At 40.1% G+C, this 14,743-nt stretch overlaps 1 pseudogene; it reads right to left on the reverse strand.

Moving 5' to 3' along the window:
- Positions 1 to 1,072: 1,072 nt before the first annotated feature.
- The window catches only part of LOC148015142 (uncharacterized), a 93,774-nt pseudogene continuing 80,103 nt past the window's right edge, over positions 1,073 to 14,743 (reverse strand).

Genomic DNA, 14,743 nt, shown 5'->3' on the forward strand with positions numbered 1-14,743 from the left:
AACTCATCCAACATCCTCGTAGCCATGCTCAAAAACAGATTGATATGACCCATATCAACCATTCCTTTTGTAGCATCAAGTGCATAGATATCAACTATTGTAGGTACTTGCATGATTCTACTCACTTCAACCTCATCTCCAAACTAATTAGAATACTCAAAACACCATGTTATTGGGGAATATGGGAATTTTCCATAAGTTTGAGACATATGGTCAAATCTTTGGATTTGTCATAACTTGAACACTATAACTCCAAATCGAGCACGCTCTATAGCTCAAGAGATTCGATTTTTCAAGCCCTTTCCAATGATAGGTCACATCATATGGTTTTAAGAAACTTATGGGCATGTTATCTGGGTGCCACCTTTTTAGTATTCAAAAAATGGGAATTGGGAGATTCCCAAACTCACTAATATTGTGTTTCAGAAACTTCAAAAATATCAGACTAAACTGAGATATCAACGGCCTGATCATTATCTTGATCATTCACCTTTACATTGTTCATTATAGACTGAGATGCTTCCATATCCTTATCTCTAGATTTTGCTTGCTACTCAGGATAAAGTTGTATAGATTCAAAATCCTGAAATAATTTATCCAATTTAGTTCCTAAACTTCCCTGAAATTTAAGCAACTCTTGCTCAACCAAAAAGTCTTCAGGATGTTGTCATGAATTATCATAAATTGTAGAAAGAGCAATTTGCTGTGTAGGAACTTCATTTTCAGCCATGTTGGGCTGCTCCTAATTTCTCTGAATCAAGATATCCACATCCATTCAAAACATTGGCACTATGGATAAATTTTCCTGAAGAAAAAAATCCTTCTCATAACATCATATTGGGGAATATGGGAATTTTCCATAAGTTTGGAACACATGGCCAAATCTTTAGATTTGTCATAACTTGAACATTATAACTCCAAATTGAGCACTCTATAGCTCAATAGATTTCATTTTTCAAGCACTTTCCAATGATAGGTCACATCATATGGTTTTGAGAAACTTATGGGCATGTTATCTAGGTGCCACCTTTTTAGTATTTAAAAAATGGGAATTGGCCGGAGATTCCCAAACTCACCAATATTGTGTTTCATGAATACTCACTATAATAGGCTTGCCTTCTTCTTGCTCATTTAGGTTAGCCTTCCAAACTTCATCTTCAACGTCTCTTACAGATCCTCTCATATTGTGCTCATACCTATGCTCAACTTGAAGAATAACCTTTTGTCATTCCTCCTGCATATCAGAGTCATCCATCTACTTAGAATCTGTAGAATGCTAATTTTCAGGTTTCCTATTGAGTTCATTTTCAAGATAACATGTTCTTAAGTCCTAAAATAATTTATTCAACTAATTCCCTTACCTTTCTTGAAATTCATGTTGCTCCCGATCTTCAAGAAAATTGCCCGACTGTTTTTCCTGGTCTGTAGGAAAACTGCCTGAATACTGCTCTTGATCCACAGGAAAACTGCTTGCATGCTTTCCTAACAGGTTTTGGACTACAGAATGAATAGTTTGTTGTTTCAAAACTACATTTCCTTAGATTATGGGAAAACCCTGATTCTGTTGAATGATGCCCATAACATCTATCTCCAAGATAGGGACCACAGAAATATTTTCTTGCATGCATAATTCTTCCTCATCTTCTTCCACTTCATCAATCATATTGACTATTTGTGCATACCGATCCTCAAGAATAACATCTTGACTGGGAATACAGGAATAAGCCAACTGAGTATGCAAGTTAGCAATTTCATTACCCTTCAGTAAAGCAAATTTCTCAAGAGCATCAATAACCTATGAACAATGAGAAACTTGCGAATCCATTGCATTCTTGACATGAGAAACCTCTTGTTAAAGCAATGCTTTCTCTTGTTGAAGCCAAATAATGATAGATAAAGCTTCAACTGCTCCAATTTCAGTTGTATTCCTCTCCTTTTCAAACTCAGAATAAAGACATTGAATCATCTCAGTTGAAGATTGATTCATAAACTATAACTCATTTAGATCATCATGGAAACCACACGAAATTGAGTAATCTCTGCAATTCTTGACTTTCAACCTACTATTGTAAGCCTAGACATTGTTGAAAACTATTCATTTGTTGCTTGGAAACTTGTTGAAAACTGATCACTTGTTGTCCTAAAGCTTGTTGTCCTGAAAACTACTCATACGGAAAATTAACGTAAGAGTTTACAACAACAGTAGCTTGCTAAATTTCTTTAGATTGAATAGTGATATGACCTAGAATAGTATTCAGCATACTATAAATATATGTATCCTGCAAAAATGCATCCTGAAATGATGGATTTTGTCCTACAAGTAGTGGCATTTCAAGTACTTGTAAAGCCTCTTCAGTGAAATTTGACTCCGTGGTTGGCTGCATAATCTTCCTCAAAACCAGTAAAAGAATCAAGAAAAACATCCATAACAGCATCCTCATTGAGAAAAACATTAGCCTCATGCTTGTTATCCATGGTAACAACATTTTCTTAAATATGTAATTGATCTTCTTGATCAATAAACTGATCAACTTCCTTGATGATAACTTCATCAGTTCTTTCTTCTTTAGTAAAACATATTTGAGATTGATTATAACAGCTGGAAAGACTCCAAAGTATGGAAAATACCTTCAAGTTATCAATCAAGCAACGGTTGGGGAATTTTCATAATTTTTTCGTTTGCTGGAATTGAGGATAATTCTGCCCTAAAAGCATCTTAATTGAATGGTGCATCTTTGTCAATTGGAAGGAAGACAAGCAATCCTTACAGGCCTCAGTTTCCTTATTCACTCTGACATAGATCTTGGTGCTTTGATTGTGGTACTCATAGCTCCTCCAAATTCATTATGGCTTATGTGTAGCTTTGCCTTGAAATCTCTTCAACTTCATAAAACATCCTTGCAGCTCCACTTTGTTGATCATGTAGCTGCTCTCTCAATCAAAACAACTTCATAGCATTTAGAAATAGTATCACAATTTACTTGTTGGCTAAGGCTTTGGTCTTGAGCACAAAGATGCCATTTTTCAACTAATGTAGGGCACTTGGCTCTACCATGAAGTTCGACTTAAGGGGTGCACCATTCTCATCTTGTGCCACCTTGCTATTGGATCTCTGTATGAGCACATTGACTCAATTTTGCGTGTCCTTGAAGGAACAGTGTCCCCCCACATCCATCTTACCTAAAAGCCTCAGCTCTCTGTTTGGTGCCCCTCAAGAGTAGTAGAGATGCCTAACTCTCCTTCTTGACTCCATAGATTGGCCTTCCCTACTCTTCCAGCAACCTCCAGGCCCCTGTCTGCACTTGAGAAGCCATCCCCTTTTCTTCTCCAAAGAGAAATTTTATTGCCCACCCTTCTTTGTCATGCTGAGGAGAAGACAAATGGATAGTTAATAGAGAAAGAGTTGTGTGGAATCTATTCCATGAAAAATGGTGGAAGAAGGTAGGTCCTCAGAGTTGTTGCTAGATGCCTCTTCCTCATTGCACTATGTGGCTTTGCAAGAGCTAGCCTTTTGTGTGTGTGTGTGTGTGTGTGTGTGTGTGTGTGATGGAGAGAGAGAGATGGGAGTATCCCAACTCCTCTTTGAGACTTGTAGCCTATGTCACCCCTCCTTGATAGTTGCTTATTGCTCCTATCGAAAACCACTGCCCCTTGCACAATCTCTCTTTCTTCTCGCATGTAGATCTGAGAGTATCCACCTCTCCCTCCACGTGAGTGGTGCCTTTGAGGTACTCTAGTTTTGGCTCCCATCATGATACGCTCCATTTTTTCACAAACAAGAGCATTACAAGCCTTGAAGTACAATTTCCAAGTGGAAAACCTCCATCAAATAAAGCATAAAAGCCCCACCCTTTTGTTTTAACGCCTCCTTTTTTCCTTGAGTAGCTCCTCCAAAATAGGGCTCTCCACCCCCTCTCTTGTAAGCAAAGCCTAAATCCAAGATTTTTCTTACATGCAATATTAGTCTTCTTTCAAGGCTATCTTTGTCTCTCTTTCCCTAAAGCCCTCCTCCCATTGCATTGTTTCCCATACACTTTAACTTGTCTTTATCTTCAAATAATCCATGTTTTCTATATCTCTAGACCCATTAATAGTAGTGAGCTATCAACTCTAGAGCCAAGAGATGTTGTTACTCTACTCGATGTAGCTACACATTTTATTTTGAACCTATCCTCTAATATCTTTGTCACATTATTCCCATAATCTTATAGTTTCCCTTCACATGCAACATTTGAAGGTTTTACACAATGGATGTTGCTCAACACAATAGTGTCTAAACAACCTTAACAAGGATTGGCCAATGAGCCTTTTTCAGTAGCCCAATCGCCTATTGGCCTTCCAAACAATTGAACATCCTTGGAATTGGCCAATTTTAGAAGAAAGAAATTTAAAAAAAAATTCGACCTTGCTACACTTGCTACAAGGCATAGGGTACGGGGACTGGTTTGGTGATAGCTACCACCCCCATAAATCTCCCAAAAGTATCACTTAATGGGAATTTTGCCTATTAATCTTCCTTTCCAAGCTTCAATCACACTAGGGAAAAAATTTTCAAATGTTATCAATCAAGTTTTGCCCCTTCATGGCTCTTGAAGTAATTTTGCTTGTCGCAAAATTTTCTTGCAAAAGTGTGACAATAAGGAGCCTAGAGAAAAAGGTAGCAATGGCCTACTTCACTGGTAGCTTATGATGCTTTAACCCCTTCAATCATTAGTCTACATGGTTAGCCATGGCCTACTTTAGTGACAGCCTATGAAACTTCAAACCCTCCAGTCATTTATTGGATCCTCATCTCTTCTTCCTAAAAAAAGGTATGTTTTATACACTTAAATTGGCATGGCGGTGTGATAAAGAACTGTCACTAATTTGGGGGCCATCACTTCATTAGCTCCCTTACTATATATGCCTTCAGAATAGCCGATGGCCTTGAAAATGGCATTTTAAAAAAAACTCAGCCTTACCCAAGGCCTATTGGCCTTTTAAAATGTCAAATGGGAAACTAGCATGCACCCTTAGGAATTTTCCACCCTACATGCACTAAGTTGTTCTATTTTGCATCGAGGATATCTCTTGATGACCTGAGTCCTCTTGAACAATGGCTCCAAGCCATGCAACAAACTCACATGACCTTGAGCTAGTCCATTGATAGCACTTTGCACAAGTGCTCTAGGCCATGGCCTAGAGATCTCATGACAATAAAGCCAACAATAGCAACACTTAAGCGCAAAACCCCCACACCCAAATTAGGGCCATGATTACTCCACATCTAACACGAGGCCACAAAATGGCCTCTTGAGGCACTAAGCATTTGTGTCCTTCTTCTTGGGGCATCTGAGGACCATGCTTGTTAGATAGACTCTATAGGGTTGTTGCTACATGTAGATTATACAAGTCAATGAAGCATGAGACATCATAGTAGTTGCTCGAGTCCATATGATGTGGGCATGTGAAATATCTAAAGAGTCACCCCCTATAACAAATAGTCATCAAGTATCTAAGTTCTTGCTACACTGATCCAAGATACATGGGCACATGAATCATTGCACCTCGACATATTGTCATAGTGCTTTTGTACGAGGGAATAAACATGGAAGTATTTGTGTACATATGTGGACACCCTACGGACACCTATTATTGAGTACATAATGATAGGCACACATGCATAGCATTCATGATCATAAATGAGCATTCTTAGGTCTACACCAAAGTAAGTTCACCCATTGCACAACCAAGTTTAGGTACATGACTATAATGAAAACTAAGAACCACACATAAGGCATATAGGGTACCACAATAGGTGTGCACTTCTTCAGCACACACATCATAGTTTAATAGTCTAATGTACTTGCAAGGTAGGATAAGTAATACACTCACTAGGAAACTATAATGCATGTGGAACATTGGTTCCACACTAGGTCATGCTAGTTTTTTAATAACATAGCATGGCAAGTAACATAACACACTTGTACCCTAATCATGTACATAAAATGCTACTCACACATTAGACATACTAGTTAGGGAATGCATCATTATTTACAACACTCTCGTACCTAATCAATTTATGAACACTCACACCCTCTTGCCCTCTCCTAGAGGGGCTAGAGCTTGATTCCGTGAAAGAACCTTATGAGTGAGTGTATGAGGGGTTTCATGAGATGATCCTCAAGGTCTCTCAAAAGTCAATACCTTGAGCTTATTGCACTTTGACCTTCAAGATTCCCTCAATGTTGTTTCTTGAATCAATAATCACCCACGCATTCTTGTGGGCTTGGGATAGAGGAGTATCCATAGGGTGAACTTGAGCCATGTCATTCAATCTCAAGCATTGATAAAATAATTGTTAAGATAAAAAGAGGGACCCCTCAAGATGCCCATCCGTTGAAAATGATAGCCTTTCTTGCACATTATTGGAAGGTCTTGTTTCTCATCAGGGGAAAACACTCTACCAACCATTAGATAATTGTACCTAGTTCAGAGTCACATACACGGGGACTCTTTTTGCATAAAAGAAAAAGGTCCCTTAAGTGTGTGTGGTAAGGAAGCACAAGTAGGTGTCATTTTTCCTCTATGTCCAAAGCTAGTGCTACGCTGACCCTTGCCATCACCCATGTAGGATCCTTTTTCCTCCATCATGTCTTACATAGGAAACTAATACACTCTAGCACATGGAAGCACAGTTACCTAATGCATTGCACCTTAGTTGCTACACAATATTCTAGCCAACATGCACACTACATACACTCAATTGCACACACATACAACAAAACTTCCATTGCTCCTTGTGCACTAGAACCCTCAAGCCTCATTGTCTCTCTCCATAACCATAACAACAAGCTCTCCAATTCAAACCTCACCCCAAATCTTAATTGAAGTGAATCCTCAATAGTTTCCATTAGCATTCGATGAGACGAGTGCAAGCACTATTTATGACTACTCAAGAAGGATTAATAAACCCTAACTTCCTAGCTAGGACCACAATATTTGAATCATCTCCTACCACCCAACTACTTTGTAGTTGGAAACCTAGTGAGGACTCATACATCCCACTAAAGAGAATTGGATAGGGTGAACATAATGTAGTTTCTCACTAGCCTAGACTTTTGCATACGATCTACTCAAGGGAGCAAGACCAAAGATGAGAGTAAAGCCAATTTTCTTGCCCTTGCATCTTAGAAAATGGAGCTAAACACACTTGGCAATATGTAAAGGAGTCTCACATAATTGCATCCATACGTATGACATGATGAGTGATAGGCTTAAGCTTGAGGATGGATCACAATTCACTCATCAATAACTTAAGGGAAAATAGAATATCTCACATTTACCTAAGGACCTTTAAGCATGGGAACACACTAGAGACACATTATCTGTATAAAAGGACTCTAGTAGGAACTAGAACTCTCTTTCAATTGAATTTTAAGGGAAAGATTGCATGCACCTTGTGAATCCCACAACTTTATTAGAGAGCTTCACTTGAAGCCCTAGTTCCTTGGATAGCCCTACATAGAGCACAAGATTTAGTTACAAACCATAGCACAAAACTAGCACATGATCACAAAATTTTATCTTGATGCCATGAGGCATATTCCACGGTGGATTCCGTGAGGTTTTGGGGTGGATTTCATAAAACCTTATTACCGGGGCTCATACACAAGGTGGATTTTGCGGAATCACCCGCTATGGAATCACCCACTTACATATTAAATTAACAAAACACCCGAAAAGGATAGGAGTCCCCATCGATTTAAATTAATAAACGTTTATGAGTTTAGAGTGTGCACTCGTAATAAATTAAGGTTAGGATTGAGTTCTAACCAATTTATTTTTGTAGTTGAAGACTGTTAGATATTCACTTTTGTCGGTTTAATTGTATTATTTTTCTAACAATTGTGAATGCTTCAGTTGATGTGTAGAGCAAGCAACGGTGGCATTGGGAAGCATTGGAAGATAGCGAGTATTGAAATTATCATCAATTTTTTATGGGCTCATATCTTAGGCATGGCGCCCATATTTTGTCGCGCTTATTTACTAAAGCGCTTGATATTTATTTATTATTTTTGTATGTGCATGGGTGCACGATTTAAATATTTGTATTGGACATTGTATTTGGGTACCGCCTGACTTCTTGGGTGCCCAATAGCTTTAATTCTTTAGTGGCACAAAAGCAAACACAAAAGCAAAAGCGTGCTAATTGTAAATTGGGCTATTTCTTGAGCTTGAAGATGAATAATATATAAAATACATGCTTTGTGGAGTGCTCACACAAGGCATGGGGGGAGATTGCACCCAATTTGTCTCTTGCTTCATGTCGTGCAAGCTTTCTTCATTGTTTTTTGTGTAAAAAGTAGAGTTCTTTTGTTCTTGGGGACCTTCTGACGCTCAGTACGAACAGAAAGAAATTCAAAACCAAATAGAAGAATTGCTTAACAGAGGATTAATTAGACCTAGTAGTTCTCCATTTGGTGCACTTGTCTTATTTTACTGAAAAAGAAAAATAATACCTATCGCATGTGCATTGATTATCGTGCCCTAAATAAAATTACTGTTAAGAATAGATACCCAATTCTTAGGGTAGATGATCTTATGGATAAGCTACAAGGATCTGCCATATTTAGTAAGATAGATCTTAAATCTGGATATCATCAAGTAAGATTGGACAAATCTGATATATTCAAAACTGCATTTAGAACACAATTTGGACACTGTGAATTTCTGGTTATGCCTTTCGGTTTAACTAATGCACCAGCCACATTTAGTCGTATGATGAATCGCATATTCCTGAAACATTAGCATTGTGTCATTGTTTTCTTTGATGACATACTAGTTTTTAGTAAAAATGAGAATGAGCATTATGAACATTTGTCTTTAGTTTTTAAGTTATTAAAAGACAATCAAGTATATGCTAATCCAGAAAAGAGTGAATTCTTCCAAACAGAAAGTGAATTTCTAGGACATATTATTTCATCAGAATGTATTAAAGTCGACCCTAAAAAGATAGAAGCAATTTTAAATTGGCCGATACCCAAAAATGTGTATGAATTACGTTCTTTTCTAGGTCTTGCTAGTTTTTCCATCGGAAAGGATGTCTAGAAAGTTCCGCCTAGCAGTCCCATGGAATGTTACGGGGTTTGCGATCTAGGACTTTCCGCGTCTGCCATGTAGCGGAAGTATTCCGACCGTTCCCACTTAGGACTGACCTGAATTAGGGTTTTCCCTATTGGTCATTTCCTAACGGCAACTAGCGTCGAACCCAAGCGAACTACTTTATGCAGAAACGCCACGTCCGAGGTGGATTCACGTTGCACTTGGTTCAAGGAGAATGGAAAACGAGAGGGATGAGAAGCTCAACCTCTCTGCCAACCATAAGGCATAGTCCCATTCCGTTCTCCTAAAACAGTGTAAATCAAGATCAGTTATAACTCTAGGTCAACACTCTAGTAGTTCGTGTTCTTTGAACGATCTTCCTGCTGTTCATCTTGATTGAGAAAAGTCCCTAGCCAACCAAGACCACCCATCCGTAGGACGGACCTATGGCCACATCCACCGCACTTTCCTCAGGTTGTTTTAGTTATTTAATTACCTAACACATTTAGTTCAACATGTATCAATCAGCTTCCTTAATTAGCCCGTTAGGTACTGGTTCCTTCACGTCATCATAGCACTTGACATAGAAAAGCAATGTCAAACAAGTTCCTTTTTAACAGGTTATCATATTTATCTTTAAAACACATAAAGTCTAGCCCGTAGGATTATCCACAATCTGCTCGAAGGCTATCCAACAATCCACAGGGATCACTAATCCAAGATTCTGCCCGTAGACTAGTATGCGGGCCTCGAGATTCAATCATGAGTCACGTTAGCCTCTTGTCCAGGGATTGGAAGGCGAGGAATTTATGGCTAGAGCCCCCCCTGTCACCCAAGCGTCCTCCAGCTCCAAGTAGCGCTCAACAGAGAGACCTCTCGCAGCGGGTTCGGTCTACTTTCCCGACGCGGTTAACAACCCCCTTGGTTAGGGTCAGGCAGGCAGGCGGGGGTAATTGAAGCTGCCTCTCCCTTCAAGCCTTCAACCTGAAGCATTAGATATCCATTTAGCCTTTCATTCTTTGATCAAACAAAGCAAAACAATGCTCTTAAATCTGTAATCAAGCACAATCATTTCCATTGGTCGTTATTGTTGGCCAACTGCTAAGGAGTGAATCCTTCTTTCCAAATGTATCTAGCACTCGATCCAGGATTACTTCTTACTTGGCAAGATCCCTTATATCTTGGGTTAGGGCGTATCCTATTAGCTTGACTTGATCAATACCTTAAGTTCATATGTTATTCCAATTTATTGGCTTATCCTTTACTTCCAAGCAATTATCTTTACCCAAGAAAGATACTATATTAGGACCATTATTCATCCTCTTGCAAGATAACTTGCGTAAGAGTCTGCCAACCTCATTCCGAGGAATTTGGCCATTTCCTTGTGATCAATTCACAAGATCGTGCGACTCTACTACTTATCGCACAAGTGTCACATCAAGCTATGGGACTATTTACCCTTTGAATGGAGTCACGAAACACTCTATTCATGATTGCATTAGGCTGACGTTGTCAGTCCTAGGGTTCCAAGTTCCATCTTTTTATAGTGAGAGATTCCCAGGGAAAAACCCTAGATCACTTCTCAAGTATGTTCCAATGTCCCTACTTTCTGTGAATGTGGGCAACTCTTTAGGGTATAGGAGTTTCAGCCTTGGTAATACGAGCGACTAGGTCACGTGTTAAATCCTAGTTAGTTCTTTGGAATTGAATTAACTCTTCCTAAATGAGTCCCTTTGCGGTTTTTAGGTGTTTAGGTTTAAGCCAACTTGTCTATTCTTGAAGGTAATTATACTATCATTTCCATAATCACATGACTCATTGTCTACACGTAAGTTGATTTTCAAACTCTAACTTTTCGGTTTAGGATAAAGCATAGGTTAGGTTATAGCCTAATTCCAATTAATTATCGAATAAGATTCATGCTAAAACTTGCAGCCTTTTACTAATAATTATGCAGTTGAAAAACGATATTTATACCAATTGACTAGAGTTATGGAACTTAAGAATCATTTCATGCCTTGCTATTTCCTATGGATTATTAGCACTTTCCTTAATGACTTATTGCGAAGAAGATATGTCCTAATAATGCGACATGCAATTTATACTCCCATGCCTAAACGGAGTGCACTATCTTAATTCCGTTTTGTAAATATGGACACTAATCTAAGTTCAATTCATTGAAATGCACAAAAACTACTTGCTAGAAACACATACCAATCTTCTACTCACTTTATTTTGTTCGTTTTATTAAAAATACTAATCGCCGAACTCTTCCGTCGTGAGCTAATTCTTTTAAATTAACCAAAGCATTTAAGACAAAAAATACATCCTATCTCCAAAAATCATCTACGCATGATTAAATTATAACGGCATATAATAAAAATTAGGAAGAAAAACCTAGACTTGTGGTGAGATGTCCACGTGGATGCTAGGAGATGATCCTCCTGCGGTTGCGCCTTGGGCTTTCTTAGGAGCCATTTCAAATTCAGCCTTTCCACCTTGGGCGCAGAGTTACGATCTTGTCCGTCTCCTTCGTACGCAAACTCCCTTTGTGAATTGGCTCTAGAAGGCCTTAAAATCAGCTAGCGGAGGAAAAATCCACAAGAAGGCTTTGAGGACTTGTGGGAAACCTTACGGGAAGGGTATTAGGTGAAATGCGCACAGAATTTGGTGGAAAATTTCCAAAGGCTAGTGGGTATAAGAACCATGATAGGGCTTTTGGGAAAGGCTCACAAGAAAGGATAAAGGCTTTGGATTGCGGGGGTGGGGTAAACCCAGGAGGAGGGTTTTAAATCCCGGGTAGGGGGATTCACTTTGAAAGGCCTTTTGAAGACCCACAAAACAAAGGGGGAAAAAGGTGTAGAAGACCGTTTTGGATATAGGGGATTGTGTGTGGGGGAAAAGGAGCTTAAAGAGCCCTTAGGAGGGGATCTCGCATGTGGGGGGGAAAAAGGGCTTATAGGGCCCTTAGGAGGACTTTTTGTGTGGGGGGGGGAAGGGGCTTTAATAGTCCATATGAGGGGGGCTTCTTAGGATGCTTTTAGAAGCTTCCTAAGAAGCTTCTGAGCTTCTGAAAGGGGACGTGGATGCTCCACATGGCAACCTGGCAGATCGACGTGTCCATGGACAGGGCGGACTGAACGGTAGTTGCTAGCGGCATGATTGCGGGCAGGGGGTCGGACTGCAGCGGCAGCTACAATGGGACTGGGCAGCGTCTCGTGAGATGGCTCCTCCTCTGTCTCTTGACAGCAACTCAGTTTCTCCACTCCCCTCTCTCCTTCATGACCACCCTCTCTCTCTACCTCACGGTCGCCCAGCAGCAGAGTATCTCCTCTCCTCTCTCCCCTACACAGTTAGACGGCGTCTCTTCAAGCTCTAAGGCAGCACCTCCATGTAAAGTCGAAATTCTCGATTCTCCCTCCCTCACTCCTCAACAACAATATCCTATCTATCCCCTCCCTCAACGGCCCCTCTGAGGGAGGGGATTCTTCCTGCCCCCACGCGGCCATAGTGCATGGCCTCCTTTCCTCAGCAAGCTCCAGCAAGGAGCTTGCTCATACATGCTATTCCCCTCCCCTCCAACACGACTGTCGGCGGCTGGGGGGTAAGGGGAAATAATTTAAAAAAATTTCCATTATCCAATTCAATTATCCTTTATAGAGGCGGTTCACACGTGCTTTTGGAGATTCGGAATGTTACATTCTCTCCCCCTTGGAGGGATCGAGATGTCCTCATCTCGAGATAAATTGGGGATATTGGTGGTTGAGAGTGCTTTCATCTATCCAAGTGGCATCCTCTTTGGGATAATCTTTCCACTAGACGAGACATTCTCTCAAGGTTCTGGTTCTCAGTTGTCTCCACCTAACATCTAAGATCCTGTGAGGCCTTAGTTCAAGGATTCCCTGACTAGGCATTACAACTTATTGGTCATCAAGTACATGTTTAGGATTAGGTACATACTTCTAATTCAATAGGCTAATATGGAATACATTATGAACCTTTAGGTTCTCAGGAAGTTGCAATCTATAAGCATTAGGTCCTAGGCACTTGAGGATCTTGTATGGTCCACAATACCTTGGACTTAGCTTCTTGCAATCTCCTAAGGATAGGGAACTCATATTTGGACATACGCGAATGAAGACCATATCTCCTTCCTCGAAGATTCTATCTTCACGCTTCAAATCCGCATATGCCTTCTGTCTATCCTTGGCAGCTTGGATATCCTGTCTTATTGACTTTATTTGGTCATCCATCTCTTTTGAAGGACATCTTTGGAATATCTTAGTCCTTGATTCTTATCTGATAGTAGCCAGACCTAAGATCAATCTTGGAGAAGACCTTCGCACCCTAAAGACGATCAAGAAGCTCATCTATTCTAGGAATAGGGTACTTGTTTTTGACAATTGATTGATTCAACCCTATGTAATCAATACATAGTCGAAGCGTTCCATATTTCTTTTTCTGGAATAGTACTGGAGCTTCCCATGGTGAACTGCTAGGACGGATGTAGCCCTAGTCTAGCAATTGCTTGAGTTGTTCCTTCAGCTCAATTGCTTCCGATATAGACATCCTATAAGGTCTCTTTGCAATTGGCACATCTCCTAGTACTAGCTTAATCTCATGATCCACTTCTCTTTGAGGCGGGAGTTCTATCAACTCTTCAGGAAATACATCCGTGTATTCCTTTAGCCATGAAGGTCCTTCACTAGACTCATGCTTCTGATCTAACTTGTTGAGCTTAATCAAGTAGACATGTAATCCTTTTCTGACTCCTTTTATGATCCGAGATGCTTTGTCCAATTGGATTTTTGGATTTCGAGCCTCACCTTGAGTTGTGACTAATTCCCTTTCAGAGTTTCAAAAGGAAACTTTGCCCTTTCCACAATGAATGTGGGCATCATTAGGTTTAAGCCAATCCATTCCAAGTAGACACTCATGGATACCTAAATTCATGACTCTGAACTTGACCAAAGTCGTCTTTCCTCCTAGAAAGAATTCCACCTTAGCAGTTTGCCTGGTACAAGTAACCTCATGACCATTTGCCAATTCCACAAGCAAGATAGGTGCATCTACTATGGCTATTACTAATCTTTTTGCACAAGATGGTGAGATAAAGAAATGTGTACTGCCACAATCAATCAAGGTCTTGAAACTTTTACCTTGATAGTCCCACGGTGTCTGAATCATCAAGAATTGGCGATTTGGCCCTTCCTTGTGAAGAGCGGCATGGACTGTCGCCCTTTCAAACTCTACTTCCATGTCGAATCTTCTTCTTCTTCGCACATTTGCCTATTGGCAATGCAGGCAGTTATACCTCTGCCTCAGGTAGCGGCTCCCTGACCACGGCCAGTTCCTTGGAAAGGTGCTTGGCGATGTTCCCCTCCAAGCTCGGGACATTGCATCTTGAAATGACTGGGCTCGTTGCAGTGAAACAGTGGAGATTTCGGCCATTGCTTTAAGTAGGAACAAAGTTGTTGACATTATTATTTTTTGCTTTCTTTCTTTGTCCCCAATTCTGACCTTGAACTCTCTTCATCTGAAGCCTGAATGCTCCTCTGTTCGGGTCATTATAAGACCAAGTTTTATTATCCCTTGGTCTAGCCTGCACCTCCTGAATTATAGGCGCAGCTTGAATGAGAGCGTCTTGAAGATCTGATGG

This window comes from Lygodium microphyllum, chromosome 24, assembly GCF_053477565.2.
Source record: "Lygodium microphyllum isolate KBCC chromosome 24, Lygodium_microphyllum_v1.1.10, whole genome shotgun sequence".
Taxonomy (NCBI): Eukaryota; Viridiplantae; Streptophyta; class Polypodiopsida; order Schizaeales; family Lygodiaceae; genus Lygodium; species Lygodium microphyllum.